This window comes from Bufo bufo, chromosome 4 (genome assembly GCF_905171765.1).
Source record: "Bufo bufo chromosome 4, aBufBuf1.1, whole genome shotgun sequence".
NCBI classification, from domain to species: Eukaryota; Metazoa; Chordata; class Amphibia; order Anura; family Bufonidae; genus Bufo; species Bufo bufo.
The window spans coordinates 163,139,147-163,157,094 of NC_053392.1; positions in this window are offsets into that span (position 1 = coordinate 163,139,147).

Sequence of the window (17,948 nt, forward strand, 5' to 3'; positions counted from 1 at the left end):
TCCTGGGAGTCAGCCAGAAGGCCGAGACGCTGCCACCACATGTACACACTAACACGTTACCTCGGGCAGCCACAAGTGAAGGGAAAATGTCAGTGAACACACACAAACATCGTGCACACCAAACCTATAAAAAGGCACACCGACAAAGACAGGTTGCCAGGTGCAACCGCATACAGATTGCAGCAAGCTGCTAAGCAACAGCACAGGCTGTTATGCCGCCAAGTACATAATCAGAGCATGTTGCCAACGGCAACCACAAGTGAGGCAACATACAAGCGGCCCTCACCTGTGGTTGAAACAACCACACGAGACCGCAGGCAACAGCATGCGGTTTAGGAGTCACGACCATGACCATGGTCGTGACACTGATTCACATTTGTTACAGCAGTAATAAAGATATAAAATCTTCCATTTTCATATGATTATCTTCAAATTACATATTTAAACTGACACATAGAAACATTTAAGAAGAGAAACATAATAAAACAAAATAAAGTAATAAACCTTTTAAGGATCAAGAGTCAGAGGTAATATCTGAGATTTCCCCAAACTAAGACTGTTCTTCTATTTTCATTATCCTCGTTCCTTTTGTAGTGTTGGCATAAAAATACATCTAGCTACGTTGGAGAGGTTTTTTGGGTTTTCTTCCTTCATAGGTCCCATGAGGCTTTAAATGCCTCATATCGGTTTAGTCTGATTGCGATAATTTACTCCATAGAATAATTATATTGTAAGATCTTAATCAGCTTGGCCATTGAAGGAGGATGGGGGTCTTTCCATGTTTTATTAGAATGGGAACTATTAGTGTGCAAAAACTTTTTTGGATTGTATCTATTCCAATAAAGCATAATGCTAACTGGGGTGTTTTGAGAGGAAACACACCCATAACCTCCCCAATAAAATGAAACACGTCAGACCAAAATCTACCAATTACTGAACAGTCCCACCACACATGGAAAATTGATCCCACATTGTTGCATCTTTTCTAGCACAGATTGGAGTATGTGGGGAACATCTCAGCGAGCCTGTCTCGAGACATGTATCAGTTAAAGGCAATCTTTATTGCCGTTTCTCTGAGCAGTGCTACTAGAAATGGATTTATGGCGGAAAGACGCCTTCTTCCAATTTAGATAAGAAAGGGAACGTTCAAAATTATGTACCCATTGTGTTTGATATATTGTTTTAGGCTCTTTGTGGGAATCTTGTAATGGATCATAAAATAAAGTGATGCCATAATGTTTGGTGATGTTGGATTAAAAAAGCTGTAATTTGTTTAGGTTACCTTTTCTCCCAGATCTCGAGCTTTTCCAAGTAGCTGGTTATCATTTGGTATTTATAAAGGTCCTCATTAGGAATGTTATATGTGGACACCATAACCTCAAACGGTTAAAGTTTTTTGTCGCTAAACAGAAGGCATATATTATATAGAGTCTGGGATTCCCAGTTACAGTTGCAAGAAAAAGTATGTGAACCCTTTGGAATGATATGGATTTCTGCACAGATTGGTCATAAAATGTGATCTGATCTTCATCTAAGTCACAACAATAGACAATCACAGTCTGCTTAAACTAATAACGCACAAATAATTAAATGTTACCATGTTTTTATTGAACACACCATGTAAACATTCACAGTGCAGGTGGAAAAAGTATGTGAACCCCTAGACTAATGACATCTCCAAGAGCTAATTGGAGTGAGGTGTCAATGAGAGGAGATTGGAGGTGTTGGTTACAGCTGCCCTGCCCTATAAAAAACACACACCAGTTCTGGGTTTGCTTTTCACAAGAAGCATTGACTGATGTGAATGATGCCTCGCACAAAAGAGCTCTCAGAAGCCCTACGATTAAGAATTGTTGACCTGCATAAAGCTGGAAAGGGTTATAAAAGTATCTCCAAAAGCCTTGCTGTTCATCAGTCCACGGTAAGACAAATTGTCTATAAATGGAGAAAGTTCAGCACTGCTGCTACTCTCCCTAGGAGTGGCCATCCTGTAAAGATGACTGCAAGAGCACAACGCAGACTGCTCAATGAGGTGAAGAAGAATCCTAGAGTGTCAGCTAAAGACTTACAAAAGTCTCTGGCATATGCTAACATCCCTGTTAGCGAATCTATGATACGTAAAACACTAAACAAGAATGGATTTCATGGGAGGATACCACAGAGGACGCCACTGCTGTCCCAAAAAAAACATTGCTGCACGTTTACAGTTTGCACAAGAGCACCTGGATGTTCCACAGCAGTACTGGCAAAATATTCTGTGGACAGATGAAACCAAAGTTGAGTTGTTTGGAAGAAACGCACAACACTATGTGTGGAGAAAGAGGCACGGCACACAAACATCAAAACCTCATCCCAACTGTCAAGTATAGTGGTGGGGGCATCATCGTTTGGGGCTGCTTTGCTGCGTCAGGGCCTGGACGGATTGCTATAATCGAAGGAAAAATGAATTCCCAAGTTTATCAAGACATTTTGCAGGAGAACTTAAGGCCATCTGTCCACCAGCTGAAGCTCAACAGAAGATGGGTGTTATAACAGGACAACGACCCAAAGCACAGAAGTAAATCAACAACAGAATGGCTTAAACAGAAGAAAATACGCCTTCTGGAGTGGCCCAGTCAGAGTCCTGACCTCAACCCGATTGAGATGCTGTGGCATGACCTCAAGAAAGCGATTCACACCAGACATCCCAAGAATATTGCTGAACTAAAACTGTTCTGTAAAGCGGAATGGTCAAGAATTACTCCTGACCGTTGTGCACGTCTGATCTGCAACTACAGGAAACGTTTGGTTGAAGTTATTGCTGCCAAAGGAGGTTCAACCGGTTATTAAATCCAAGGGTTCACATACTTTTTTCACCTGCACTGTGAATGTTTACATGGGGTGTTCAATAAAAACAGGGTAACATTTAATTCTTTGTGTGTTATTAGTTTAAGCAGACTGTGATTGTCTATTGTTGCAACTTAGATGAAGATAAGATCACATTTTATGACCAATTTGTGCAGAAATCCATATCACTCCAAAGGGTTCACATACTTTTTCTTGTATTTATCTGTAGTTCTGGGAAATATTTTGATATTTGATATGTAACGATCCAGTATGCCGGATGTAATTTTCAGTATCTGCTCATATTCTGTACAGTGCCGTGAAAAGTATTTATACCCCTTGCACTTTTCCACATTTTTTCACATTACACTCACAAACTTAAATGTATTTTATTGGGATTTTATGTGATAGACCAACACAAAGTGACAAGTATGTGTGATGTGAAAAGAAAATGATACAAGTTTTTCAAAATTTGTAATAAATCTGGAAAGTGTGGTGTTCATTTGTATTGAGCCCCCCTGAGTCAATACTTTGTAGGACCAACTTTCTCTGCAATTACAGCTGTAGGTATTTTAATGTACAAGTGAAACTCAAAAAATTTGAATATCGTGCAAAGTTCATTTATTTCAGTAATGCAACTTAAAATGTGAAACTAACATATGAGATAGACTCATTACATGCAAAGCGAGATATTTCATTGTTGCTCTGGCTGTGTGTTTATGGTCGTTGTCCTGCTGGATGTTAAAGGGAACCTGTCATCAACTTTATGCTGCCCATACTAACAGCAGTATAAAGTACAGATAGGTGAGTTGATTTTAACGGTCTGTGATTTAAAAGTTAAAAGTAAGTGGTTGCCGAGAACCAACATCACAATCATTGCAGACTGGGCCTGGAAAAGAGTCATGGCCATCTGAGAAGAGTCATGGTTATTCATAAATTCCTGCTCTCCCTGCCCACCTGCTGATTATTGACAGGCTTCTACCTAGTTTTCTCCTTTTCTTTCTATGATTGAACTGCCAATCATCAGCAGATGGGTGAGAGTGCAGGAGATTATTAATAACCATGACTCTTCTCAGGTAAATTTGACTCTTTTCAAGGCCTGGACTGCAATGATTATGATGCTGGTTCTCGGCAACCACTTACTTTTAGCTCGTGAGTGACACACCGCTGAAATCAGAATTTCTGTCACTATTTTTATGCTGCCCTCAGTGAGGTCAGCATAAAGTTGATGACAGGTTCCCTTTAAACCTCTACCCCAGTCTCAAGTCTTTTGCAGCCTCTACCAGGTTTTCCTCCAGGATTGCCCTGTATTTAGCTCCATCCATCAACTCTGACCAGCTTCCCTGTCGCTGTTGAAGAAAAGAATCCCCAAAGCATAATGCTGCCACCACCATGTCTCATGTGGGGATGGTGTGCTCAGGTGGATGTGCAGTGTTAGTTTTCCACCACACATAGAGTTTTGCATTTAGGCCAAAAAGTTCAATTTTGGTCTCATCTGGCCAGAGCACCTTCTTTCAAATGTCTGCTGTGTCCCCTACATGGCTTGTGGCAAACTGCAAGCGGTACTTTTTATGGCTTGCTTTCAAAAATGGCTTCTTGCTGCTCTTCCATAATGGCCAGATTTGTGGAGTAATAGTTGTTCTGTGGACAGATTTTCCCGCCTGAGCTCTGGGCCTCTTGGCTGCTTCTCTAACTTGTCTGGGCTGTCAGTTTAGGTGGACGACTATGACTTGGTAGGTTTGCAGTTGTGCCATGCTCTTTCCATTTTCGGATGATGGTTTGAATGGTGCTCCATGAGATGTTCAGAGCTTGGGATGTTTTTTTTATATTCTAACCCTGCTTTACACTTCTCTACAACTTTATCCCTGACCTGTATGGTGTGTTCCTTGGTTTTAATCATTCTGTTTGATCACTAATGTTCACAAAAAAAAAAACTCTGAGGCCTTCACAGAACAGCTGTAGTTACACTGAGAATTAATTGCAGTACACACAGGTGAAATCTATTTATTAGGTGACTTCTGAAGGCAATTGGTCACATTGGATTTTATTTAGGGGTATCGGAGTACAGAGGGCTGAATACAAATGCACGCCACACTTTTCAGATTTTTATTTATAAAAAGATTTTGAAAAAACAATCTATCATTTTATTTTCACTTCACACATTCTTGCTATTTTGTGTTGGTTTATCATATAAAATCCCAATAAAACACATTAAAGTTTGTTGGTGCAATGTGAAAAACCATGGATAAGTTCAAGGGGTATAAATACTTTGTATTGACACTGCACAGTACCACTTGTACTGGGTGTAATTTTAAGTACCTGCCCTTATTCCATACATATGGACATTTTATAGTATCACTTCTCTTGTCCTGTATACTGGGCGGAATTCTCAGTATCTGCTCTTATTCTGTATATATCAGGGATACCCAATATGTGGTTCCCCAGCTGTTGCAAAACTACAACTCCCAGTATGCCTAGACAGTCTACAGCTATTATGGCATGCTGGATGTTGCAGTTTTGCAACACCTGGAGGGCCGCAGGTTGAGCATCCCAGATATATGGACACATCACGTTACCCCTTCTCTTGTTCTGGATACTGAGTGTAATTCTCAGTATCTGCTCTTATTCTGTATATATGCATACTGCACAGTACCACTTATTTTGTCCTGTATACTGAGTGTAATCCTCAGTATCTGCTCTTATTCTTTATATATGGACACTGCACCGTACCACTTCTCTTGTCTTTTATACTGGGTGTAATTCTCAGTATCTGTTGTTATTCTGTATATAGGGACACTGCACAGTACCACTTCTCCTGTCCTGTATACTGGGTGTAGTTCTCAGTATCTGCTCTTATTCTGTACATATGGACACTGCACAGTACCACTTATCCTGTCCTGTATACTGGGTGTAATCCTCAGTGTGCAGGAGCCAGTGGACGGGTGTGGTCGTGTGTGCAGGAGTCAGTGGACGGGTGTGGTCGTGTTTGGAGGAGCTCCTGCTGATTGTCCAGCCGCTTCCAGGGATTTTTCCATCTATCCCAGCCCAGGCCCTGCCTCTCTCCCCAGGGAGGTGGTGGGGTCCTGGGCAATGAAGCGACTGAAGACCCAGGATCCTACTTCCCGGGGTAGGCCGGCGGGAGGTAGGGGAGGTGAGCTACCGGCCTCAGTTCCATCTCCCGCCTCGGGGGTCAGAAGATCCAGCAGGAGTCGTGGTGCAGCGGCCCCTGCAGCCCCCGGAGGTGAAGCCGTGTCCATCGCCGGCAGTTCCAGGAGGGCGGACAGTAGCCCTCCAAGAGGTACGCGGAGTGCTCCTGGGGATGGGACGGTTCCGGTTCAGGCTGACTGGGGCAACATGAAGCCCCGGGAACTAATCGCTGTTTACAGCTCCCGGATCACAGCCTATCTCCGGGAGTACGAGGAAGCGAATAGGACCCTCAAGAAGGTGAGGGAGAACCTGAAGCTTGAGAGGGGGAAGGTGGACAAAGCGGAAAGAAAAAACAGGCCAGAAATATCAAGAAAAATAAAAATCTTAAAAGAAGTCATTAAAGAGCTGCAGGAAAGAATGGGGGCTATTCTGGATAACAGTGGTCCCTTCAAGGAAAAACTCATGAACGATCAAAGGTTTAATGAAATGGCTGGAAACCAAAAGCAGCAGGAAGATGACTCCTCTAGTGAGGAGGAAGAGTCGGACATGGGGGGGCAGCCTGCGGAAACTGGCATCACCGCAGAGCAGGTATGCCTGCCCCCCACTAGCTCTGACGAAGAAGGCGGGTACAGTGAGAACAGCGGAGTTGGGGGGCAGCTTATGGCCGAGATACGCCACCTGGAGTCCCCCAAAATCAGTGAGGACATTTGTTTTGGTGACGAATTGCCTGAAGATGAGCCGATGGGAAAAAAGAGAAAGGCAAAGACATTAAAGCCAGAGGTGAGGTATGTCTATGTGACCCACCCTGCGTGCCCTGGGCCAGCTGAAAAGCCAGCTCAGGGCACGAACCCCACCATCCTCCCTGGCCCGGTCTCTGCTGTGGGATCGGTGCATAGGAGTGGGGAGAAAGACGTGGCAAAGATGGCGCAGGACGCCGTCCCTGTTTGCGGTAACAGGGGCGGTGAGGAAAAGCTGGAGGGGCCAGACAGGAAGGCTCCCGGGGCGGGCGGCGAGGGGGACATGGTTGGTGGTCGGATGGCTCCGCCCGCCTCTGCTGGGGCACTGGACAAGTGCCGGGTGGAGGTGCGGCGGGGCGGTGTGGCTGCCACTGACCCCCTTGCAGAGGTTGTTGCCGGGATCCCTGTCCTGGGGTCTGCCTCCTCTGCCCCGGTCTGCTTCGCCGCTCCCGTGCGCCCTGCAGCCCCCCCTTGCCGGTTTTGGCATGGCGGTGGGGGACAGGGGGGCGGGGGTGGTGGGGACGGCTGTGGGTGGAGGGGGTGGGACCGCGGGTACAGCGGTGTCCCGATCCGGAGTTGCAGGGGGAGGGTGCGAGGTGGCTGCCTCCGCCCCTCCCAGTTTGTATGCCCAAATCCCTGCCGGGGTTCCCGTCTCCTCTGCCCCGGTCTGCTCCGCTTCAGTCCCTTCCGCTGGTATTGTCGTGGCGGCGGGGAGTGGAGGCGCAGTGGGAGTGGTCAGGGGTGGAGGGGGTGGGGCTTCGGATGTCCAGAAAAGAGCTCAGAGCAGTGTGTGTGTAGGCAGAGAGGGAGGGGGCGGTCCTGATGAGAGTGTGGTGCGCACCGCCCCTCCCTCCTGCACTGTCCGTCAAGTGGATAAGGCCGGCGTGGCTGGGACCAGTGGTTCTACAGCCCGCCGGCCCGAAAAATCAGGAAAGACTGAAAAATCAGAAAAGACTGTTAAAAATGTGTCCAGCAAGGAGATGCTGGACAAAACAAATAATGTGACCTCGGTCCCCTCTGGCCCAGCAGTGTGTGTGGGGGGAGGGGAGAGTGTGGTAGTGGCCACTGAAGAAGTGGTCACTTGTGTAAATACAGTTTTTGTTAGTGGTGTTGGTGTTGCCCTGGGCCCTGATGGAGGGGTGAATGTTGGAGGTCGGCCGCCCACTGTACAAGTGGCCGGTGCGCCTCATGTAGCCCCTTCAGAGGGGTCTGGAGTGGCACCTGCTGTAGATAGGTCTGGGGGGGATGGGGGTGGGCCCGGTCCGGCTGCCCCTCCTGCGTTGGTTGCGCCTGGCAGAAGTTATGCTGGTGTGGTTGCCGGCGCAGGGGGGGAGGGGCGGTCCCCATTGTCCTCCCCATTACCAATGTCTGGTGACGGTAACTTGCAGCGGCAACTTCTAAAGGCTCTTAGGAGAGGGGAGAATTCCATTACAGTAGGGGGGCAGCAGGTGGATCTATCCTTCTGGATAGACAGGCATGGCCTGCGTGCCTTCCGAGAGCAAGGCGGGGGCGAGACCACCTGGCCCTCACCCACAACCGGCCCCGGGTCAACCAGGCGGAATGTTGTCTGTCTGAAGTGGAGAGGCAATGAAGCGTGCCCTACCAGAAAGAGGGTGGCAGAGCTTCTCTTTCGGATGGGCATCAGGGCATGTGACATCTTTGCCCTGATACATCCGTATGGCACCCGGGAGTTTGATGTCAGTTTTGCCCGGCCAGAGGGTCTTGAACTTTTCTGGTCTAGGTATGAACTGGCAAAAGACCAGCCGGACTGGCAGGGGTTTTTTGTGCAAGCGATAACCCGCCAGAATGAGGTCAAGAAGGTGACCGTTCTCACCCGTAACGAGTCACTTTCTTGTGTTGACATCTTGACCTGGTTGAGCAGGTACGGGGACGTCCAGGGTCTTCCTAGCAAGAACCTGGATGAGTTTGGCATCTGGTCGGGTGCCTGGACGTTTCAGATTAAGTTGAAACATTCAGGGGGGTCGGTTTCCCACATACCATCATCTGCTTTCCTTGCTCGGGATAGGATCATGGTGTTCTACAGGGGGCAGCCTAAGCTGTGTTACAAGTGCGGCAGCCCTTCGCACTTCAGCGCCAGCTGCCAAGTGCAGAGGTGCGCGTTGTGCGGGGGTGAAGGCCATCTAGCTGCATCTTGTGGGCAGATTAGATGCAACCTGTGTGGTGAGCTAGGGCACCTGTTCAGTCGTTGCCCTCGCTCTGTCGCCAACGTGGCTCGTGCACGCGCGGAGGCGAGCCGGGAGGCCCCCACCGCCGAGGCGAGTGCTGGCGAAGGCGACAGGGCAGTGGGGTCGATGAAGAGAAAAGACGGCCCGTCCCAGCAGAGACGGAGGGAGAGGCGTCAGATGGAGAGGGGGCAGGTGGAACCCCGTCCTGGGGTGATGCCTGTGCCCTCCCAAGAGAATGCCTCTCCTAGAGCTGAGACCCTGGGGGATATCGAGGGGAATGAGGAACTCAGGAGACTAGACCGTTCCGAGGTGACTCTGTCCTCTTGCTATGAGAGTGCAACAGAGGGGAGTGAGACAGTGTCTAAAAGAATAAGAAGGAAACGTCTGACCAAAAAAAGATCTAGCCCGACTAGAGTGCCTGTGGAAGGCAAAGCCAGCTCCCCCCTGGACCTCTCTAATCCTGACTCTCTTCCCCTGGATCTTTCCAACCGGTACCTCACCTTGGATGAGATCTCCGCCTCCTCTTCTTCCGGGGAGGAGGTTCAAGGTGGGGAGCCGGAGGGGCAAGAGAAGGAGCCTCTGGAAGGGCCCGCGCCTCCCTCCGGTGAGGATGCAAGGTCCTCAGGAGGTGGGGCGGGTCCAGACACTGGGAATGGGAATGACAAGGGTGGTGCGAAGGGGGAGGCGGTGGTGACTAATGAGATGGACACCACTGTCTCTCTCAAAAGAGATCGTGCCACCTTAGGGGGTAGCCCCAAGAGGGGTAAGAAGAAGAACAAGAAGGGGAAGGGAAGGAAGAAGGCCGTCTAACTTAATCACTCTGTATGGCGGCACTCACTCCGTTGACGCTGGCGACCATTAATGTCGCCAGTATTAAATCGGATGCGGCTAGGTTTGCAGCCTTTGATTTTCTCAGCCGGGTTGAAGCTGACATTTTATTTTTGCAAGAGACCAGGCTGCCAGATTTGGCGGCTGTGTATAAAGCAAAAAAGGAGTGGAGGTGTGGTCCATCATATTGGTCTCTTGCGGCTGAGCCGTATAGCGGAGTGGCGGTTCTTTTTACCGCACCAGTAGAAAGCCGACGAGTGATTGAGTTAGAAATGGGGAGGTGTTTGATTTTAGATGTCCTCATGAAGGGTCAAGAGCTTCGCCTGATAAACATCTATGGTCCCCAAACCAGGTGGGATCGGAAGCGTCTCTTTATGAGGATCAAACCTTTCCTTTTTACGAGTCGGCAGGTGGTCTTTGGCGGGGACTTTAATACAGTCACAAGGTCCCAAGACCGGGGAGGCGCCAGAAACCGGCTGGCTTATGATAGTGTATCCCTGAATAGCATAGCTAGCGAGGCTCGCCTGGTGGATGTCCACATTAGGCACACCCCAGGCCACGGTGGTTTCACTTATTATAGAGGTAGTCAGATTAGGTCTAGAATAGACAGGTTTTATTTAAAGGAGGAGACTACTTTTTCACCTTTAGAGGTGGTAGAGGTGGAATTCTCCGATCACTGTCTAATTATGTTCTCTTTGAATGTTGCAGAATCCCCCCAAATGGGAAGAGGCTATTGGAAGCTAAATTCGGCCCTCCTGGAGGAAGCAGAGGTGAGACAATCCTTTAAGGACTTCCTTCAGAGTCAGGTAGAGTTGCTGGATCTTTGTGACACTAAGTCTGAGTGGTGGGAGATATTCAAAGATCGGGTGGCAAAATTCTTCCGCCAGCTCTCGAGCCTCAGGTCCCTGGACAGGTACCGCTTGTATCAGGGTCTGAGGAGGAAACTCGAACAACTGGTCTCGACTGGAGGTAGCCGAGAGGATATCTCCAGGGTGAAATCTTTGCTTAAGAGGTGCCAGTATGATAGGCACACATCTTTGGTTTTTGAGAGGGATTTCGGGAAGTACCGCTCGCCCGACCCTTACAGAAACTGTAAGATGTCAGTGAAAAGTAAGTTGGTGACGGGACTGGTCGATGGTACGGGATCTCTGGATAGGTCCAGATCAGGGATCTTGGAAATCGTCAAGTCCTTCTACTCGTGCCTCTTGAGGAAGAAGGATCTGAATCGGGACAGGATTTCGGCTTTCCTGGCTGAAACCATCCCTGAGTCAAGAGTAGACCTCTCTCTTGGCGTTTTGATAGAAGAAATCAGAGAAGAGGAAGTCAGCCTGGCGATCGAAGGGCTTGCCCTAAAGAAGTCGCCAGGCCCGGATGGCTTAACATCCGAGTTTTATAAGACCTTTAAGGACTCCTTGGTTCCCCTCTTGACTAAGGTATTCAATGAGTGCCTTTCCTCAGGTACTCTGCCGAAGTCAATGAGGAGGTCAGCTCTGATCCTTATATCAAAGGGTAAAGATCCGAGCCGTATTGAGAATTGGCGTCCCATAGCGCTTCTCAATACGGACAGAAAGATCCTGGCCAAGATACTGTTTAAACGGTTGGTGCAGTTTGCGCCCCGGCTCCTTTCGGAGACCCAACATTGCTCAGTTCCAGGCCGAAGCACGTTTAGTGCTGTGCTCGGTGTCCGAGAGGCAGTGGAGCAGAGTAGGGCGGGTAACTGGAAGGGGTACATGCTGGCTTTAGATCAGGCAAAGGCTTTTGATCGGGTTAACCACGAGTACCTCTGGGCAGTCCTTCTGAAATATGGCCTGCCGGGAGGGTTTGTCGATTGGTTAAAGATCTTGTATGCAGGGGCAGAGAGTTTCCCGCTGGTGAACGGTTGGTCTGGCAGCCCTTTTGAGGTCGGGTCTGGAGTCCGCCAGGGTTGTCCATTGAGCCCGCTCTTATACGTGTTTGCGATTGATCCTTTTATTAGGAGGATTGATCGGGGACCGTTAGCGGGAGTCAGGATGAGTCTGGAGGAGCCAGAAGCCACTCTGAGGGTTGTGGCGTATGCCGATGACGTCACTGTTTTCGTGTCCTCGGGAGGGGAGGCGGAATACGTGATGTCGGAGGTAGAACGCTACTCGGAAGTCTCCGGGTCCATGATTAACCGGGATAAGTGTGAGAGTCTCTGGCTGGGAGGGGGTGATCCATCTTTCGGTCTCCCGGACACCCTCCCAGAGCCCCAGTCGTCAGCCAAAGTCCTAGGCGTTCAATTCGGCCATGGGGATTATCCCACCCAAAATTGGGACAGCAGGCTCACGATCGCCGCTCAGAAGGTTGACCAGTGGAAGGGTTGGTCTTTGACCCTCAGGGAAAGGGTGAACCTGATCAAGACTTACCTTCTCCCTTTGCTTATCTATTTGGCCAGTGTATGTGTCTTGCCAGAACCTCTCTGGACTCGGGTTTACAGTCTGTTCTTTCAACTGTTATGGGGGAATAGGCTGAACCTAGTCAAGAGAGAGGTGACATACCGTACGAGGAGATTAGGGGGGTTGGGTATGGTCAACCCAGTGGTGTTCCTTGTGAACACCTTTGTTAAGATCAACCTGGCAAACCTCTGGAAAGAGAGGGCTCCTCCGTGGGTAGTCTCTTGCAGGGGTTGGTTTCGGCCTTTCTTCCAGGAGTGGGAGACAGGAGGGCAAGTGAAGGATTTGCGTACACCTCACGGATATCTTCCGGCTTATGTCACCCCGATTCTGAAGGTGATCCACCAGTGGGGTTTGGGAGTGAGGGAAATCAAGACCCAGTCAAGGAGATCCCTTGACGAGAGGGTCTTGTTGACCCACTTCTGGAAGCCCCTGGCCCTTAAGGATTGCCCAAGCCGGGATCTAGACAAGGGGTTACAGTTGTTAAATTCGGCAAGGATCCCCTTGAAGTTTTGGGACTTGGCTTGGCGCTGCTTTCACGGGAAGCTGTATGTAAGGGACAACTTGAAGTACAGGAACTCTGATGAAAGGGGTTGTCCCCGGGAGGAGTGTGGCGACATACTGGAAAGTATGGAGCACTTCCTGCTTCAGTGTCCCTTTAATACAGAGGTATACAAACGGGTGGGTGCATCCATTGGCTGGCCTAGGCTAGACAACCTCTCCTATGCGGAATGGGCTTATGGAGCATTCAAAGGTTTGGGAAGAAGGGACCCATGCACAGCTTTTATAGTTAGCATAGTGATCAGGTACTTCACATGGAACGCACGGTGTTTAGTTTCAACCCAGCAGAAAGTCCTCCCTGTGGAAGAGGTGTGTAGGAACATTCTAGGTGACCTGGCGAAGGTTCGCTCTCTTGAGTGCGAGAAGGTGGGTACGGATGGGGTTTCTTACCTCTGGAGAGGCTTCACCTTTGATGTGCCTTAGCCTCAGTAGCACTTTTCCTGGTGTTGGGCTGAGGCTTTCACATTAGCTTTTTGTTTTGTATTTAAGATGAGTTTTTGAAGAAAGGTTTGCAAATGACTGAACTTGGGCCTTCGGGTGGATTTTAACATTGGTTTGTATAGATTGATATGGTTGTTATAAGATGTATATATTGTATGATAGGGTAAGTGGGGTGTAGTTAGGTTGGGTGGGATGGGGTGGGGGGGTTCATATTTTTGTGTGGGGAGACCTGCATCCAGCCCTGGACTATGCGGACATAGGAGGACATGAGGCGAGGGGCTGGGTGTGGGTGGTGGTGGAAGGGCTGGCCTCATGGAGGGACAAGAGGCGGAGGTTGGCCCTGGGTGAAGGTGATGGGATAGATAGATTGGTAGGGTTAGTATAGGTTTGTTTTCTCATATATGTGTGTAAAAAAAAAAAAAAAAAAAAAAAAAATTAATTAAAATTAAAAAAAAAAATAATAATAATAATAAAAAATAAAAAAAAAAAAAAAAAATATTAAAGTTATTTGAAATTTATGTTATGATTATTTTATGTTTATTATTTTTTATTGTAAGAAGTTGTAATTTAGTTTCTGTTCTGATTAATTTGTATAAATTTGTATATAGTCGGGGCTCAGCCGGATCGGATGTTTACGTTAGGCTAAGTTTCATTTTCTTCCATTTTTTTTTTTTTCCCTTTTTTTTTTTTTTTAGTAGGTATGAATGAGATAGTATGCATGTAGCTGGGCCAGTAGGGTAAGTGTATATACTTTATACCTTGTTTTGAAAATTTTATGGCAACGTTTTTGTATAAAATTAAAAAAGAGTTCCTCAGTATCTGCTCTTATTCTGTATATATGGACGCTGCACAGTACCACTTCTCTTGTCTTTAATACAAGGTGTAATTCTCAGTATCTGATCTTATTCTGTATATATGGACACTGCACAGTACCACTTCTCCTGTCCTGTATACTGGGTGTAGTTCTCAGTATCTGCTCTTATTCTGTACATATGGACACTGCACAGTACCACTTCTCCTGTCCTGTATACTGGGTGTAATCCTCAGTATCTGATCTTATTCTGTATGTATGGACACTGCACAGTACCACTTATCCTGTCCTGTATACTGGGTGTAATCCTCAGTATCTGCTCTTATTCTGTATATATGGACGCTGCACAGTACCACTTCTCTTGTCTTTAATACTGGGTGTAATTCTCAGTATCTGATCTTATTCTGTATTCACGGACACTCCAACGCATAGTTGCCAACAGTCTGTACATTTACTGACAGTCCACAAAAAGCAGGTGTTTTTTTCTACTTTATGTAGTGTCTGTCCTTTGTCCTTTATTTGCTTTTCAGTTTGCCCTGTGCATGTGCCAATACATGACGTGTAGTGTAAGCCACGTGTGATTAGCCTTTTCTGCCACCAGGAGACTGGGTTACAGGGAGTGCTGCCAGTTTATTTATTTTTTATGTTGGATGCCGCCTTTAACTTTGGGATCTTTGGGATTCCAGGGCGTTATGTTGACAATGTGATGTGGGACTGTGGTCTTTAAAAAAGGTCAGAGTTTGCCTGTAAACATTTGGGGCAAATCCATGATGTTCTGTCATCATACACGTTCACACAGTGTGCAGTCTGATATTCAGCATAAACCATTCCTGTCTTCCAAACAAGAGGATTGTTCTTTGTAGTCTAACTTGTTTATTGGTCAACAGGTTGTACTCTATGAGCGATGTGCGTGAGTGATAGATTGTACAAGTGTGTGGTAAAGCTACAAGAATACAAATAACATGTATAAGTATAATGTATAGAAAAGCATGTACTGTAACATTTGCATTAACACTGAAGCACATGGTAAAATGTCTGCCTGTACATAAGATTACATGTCTAGCTAACAGTAGTAACAACTCCCAGAGTAACCATTGCAACTGACTGAACAGCTCTGCATAACATAATATCCCTGAAACAATTATAGATCTCTCACCAGATATGCTTTTACAAGGATGGTGGAGTTTGAGAAGGATGTTCTTTGCCTTTTCTAGATTAGCAGTGGTAAAGGCGTGTTTGCAGTCATGCCAACCTTTGCAGGGCTTCTGGCTCACAGGTAATGTCGACTTGTAAGACTGAGCTATATGAACTACACAGGCTATACCACAAACGTGCAACCTCCAGGTGGAGAATCTGTTGAAACAATGGGATTTGAGTTGTTGGTCCGAAGTCACTGTACGTAGAACAGATACTTCAGGTCGGACTTCTTCATCGGCATCTGGGGCTACCAATTTAAATGTGTCGGATCTGATGCTGCAAGACGTTGAACGGTACAGGAATGCAGGACCCATAAACCATATTGCATCCTTAAGGTGGCTTGGTGCGACAGATCTAGTCGCGTGGTCTGCAGGATTATGCTGTGTAGGCACATAGTGCCACTGTTTAGGACAAGCGGATCTCCTGATCCTGATCCCGATTGCAGACGTAAACATAAAAGCATCTGGTTTTGTTGCAAATATATCCTAGGACTACCTTGCTGTCTGTGTAAAACTCAACTTCTTCGATTTACAGGTTCATTCCTGATGTTATAGGTTCAGCCAACTAAACTGCAAGCACAGCAGCGCAGAGCTCCAGTCTGGGAATCGTGTGTTCGTGGAGTGGTGCTAGTTTGGTCCGGCTCATGACAAATCCTATATGTCATTGTTCTTTGACGTCAATAGTCTTTAGGTATGCTATGGCAGCATTTGCCTTGACTGAAGCATCGCAGAAGATATACAGTCTTTGCATCTTGACTTCAGTTGATGGCACGGAAGCATAGGGTCGTGCCACGTGAAGGCTGGTCATAGCTTGGAGAGACTTCCTCCAACCTGTCCACAGGTCCTTTTTCTCAGTGGGATAATCCCAGTCAGACTTCTCTTTGGTGAAGTCTCTTAACATCATTTTGCCTTGGATGGTAACAGGCGCTACGAATCCCAGAGGATCATATAAGCTGTTTATGGTGGACAGGACTCCTCTGTGTGTGAAGGGCTTTTCTTCCTTGCTGATTTGGAAGGTGAATGTGTCTGCCTTTAAATCCCAGAGCAAAACAAGGCTCTGCTGCATGGGAAGGGAGTTGGTGCTAAGATACAAGTCTATTAGATCATTTGAATGGTCTTGGGGTCAGAAGGCCTCCATTAACTCACAGCTGTTGGAAGCGATTTTGTGCAACCTCAGATTAGATGGAGCGAGCATTTCTTGAGCCCTTTTTAAGAGAATGATTGCGGTCTCGTTCATGGGTGTGGATTTCAAACAGTGGTCCTGGTGGAAAAGGATCAGACATCTGACCTATACTTTGCTTCACCCTCTCAGGCTGAATGTCTGAGACTATAGATAGCGACTGCAGGGGAAGGACTGTTTCCGAAGATGTGCACTCATTCGGTACTCTACAATGTCTTCATTGGGGTCGTTGTTGTGGTACCAGGAGAACCTCAAGTAGTTTCTGCGTTCTTCCTTGACGAGGAAGCAGTTGAACATCTGTTGTATGTCGGCCATAATTGCTACGGAATCTCTGCGGAAGCGTAGAAGTACCTCCAGAAGTCTGTTGTTGAGGTCTGGACCAGACAGTAAGACATCATTTAGCGAGACAACTTAGCACCTGGCGCTCGAGTCGAATACTACTCGTATCTGCCCTGGTTTTTTAGGATGATACACACCGAATATGGGTAAGTACCAACACTCCTCGGAGTCTTGGAGCGTGGTGCCATTTCTGCATGGTTGTTCTGGAATATTCTTTCCATGAAGGTAAAGAAATGTTCTCTCGTCTCTGGTGTCAAGGCACGGGTCTTTGTGTGGCAATTCTTTTATCAGGAAACTGCTCTGACATGGCTGGAATAGGGAAGGATGTCCATTTTCAAGTGTGTTGGTGAGCATAATGTTGACTGAGGTCGGCTTGTGTGCTCCTCCTAGACAAACTTCTATGATGACCCATCCTAGGTCAAGTCTCTGGACGTATAGAGTGTTTTGGGGACTGTTAATCTATCCTCTAGCCTTGTGAACTCGTAGTATGTCTCTTCCAAGGAGTAAGACTATGGGGGCTTTTGGGTCCAGTTTCGGTATCAGGTGAGCTATACTCCTCAGGTGGGGGTGATATGCTACCACCTCTGGTGTAGGCATTTCAGACCGGTTGTCAAGAAAGTGATTGCACTCCAGTATGGTTGCCAGTGACAAGCAGGTCTGACCATCCACAGACTCTACTTTGTACTCAGTTGCTTTCCTCCCTGCCGTCTCAATGGTACCTGCAAATGTCCTTAAGGAGTAGGGATAACCGGGCCCTATTATGTTGAAGGTGTCAAAGAAGGTGGATTTAGGTAAAGACCTGTTGCTTTGATCATCTAAGATTGCATATACCTTGGTCGCCTTATCTCAGTGGCCAACCGGATTAACTCTGACAAGGCAGATTTTTGAGCAGGACTTCACTTCTGCGAGTTCTTTACAGATCTCTTTACAGTGAGAAGTGACTACTTGGTTATCTATGTTTGTGTCTATCTGCTTTCTGTCATGCTCCTCTGCTTGGGATGATACCTGAGAAGGTGGTCGAGGGTGTAAAGCTGTGTTGTGTTCTGTTCTACCGCATTCTGTGCATGTCACACTGACCTTACAGTTCCTGGTGAAGTGAGATGTTGTAGCACAGCACCTGAAGCAGATGTTGCTTTCTTTGAGGAATTCTTTGTTGTCCTCTAAAGCAGCGGTCCCCAACCGCCGGGCCGCGGCCCAGGACCGGGCCGTGGAAGATTGTTAGCCGGGCCGCGGCGATCAGGGCAGTCTTTAACTCTGTACTAATGAAGCGCTTCCATTATGGAAGCGC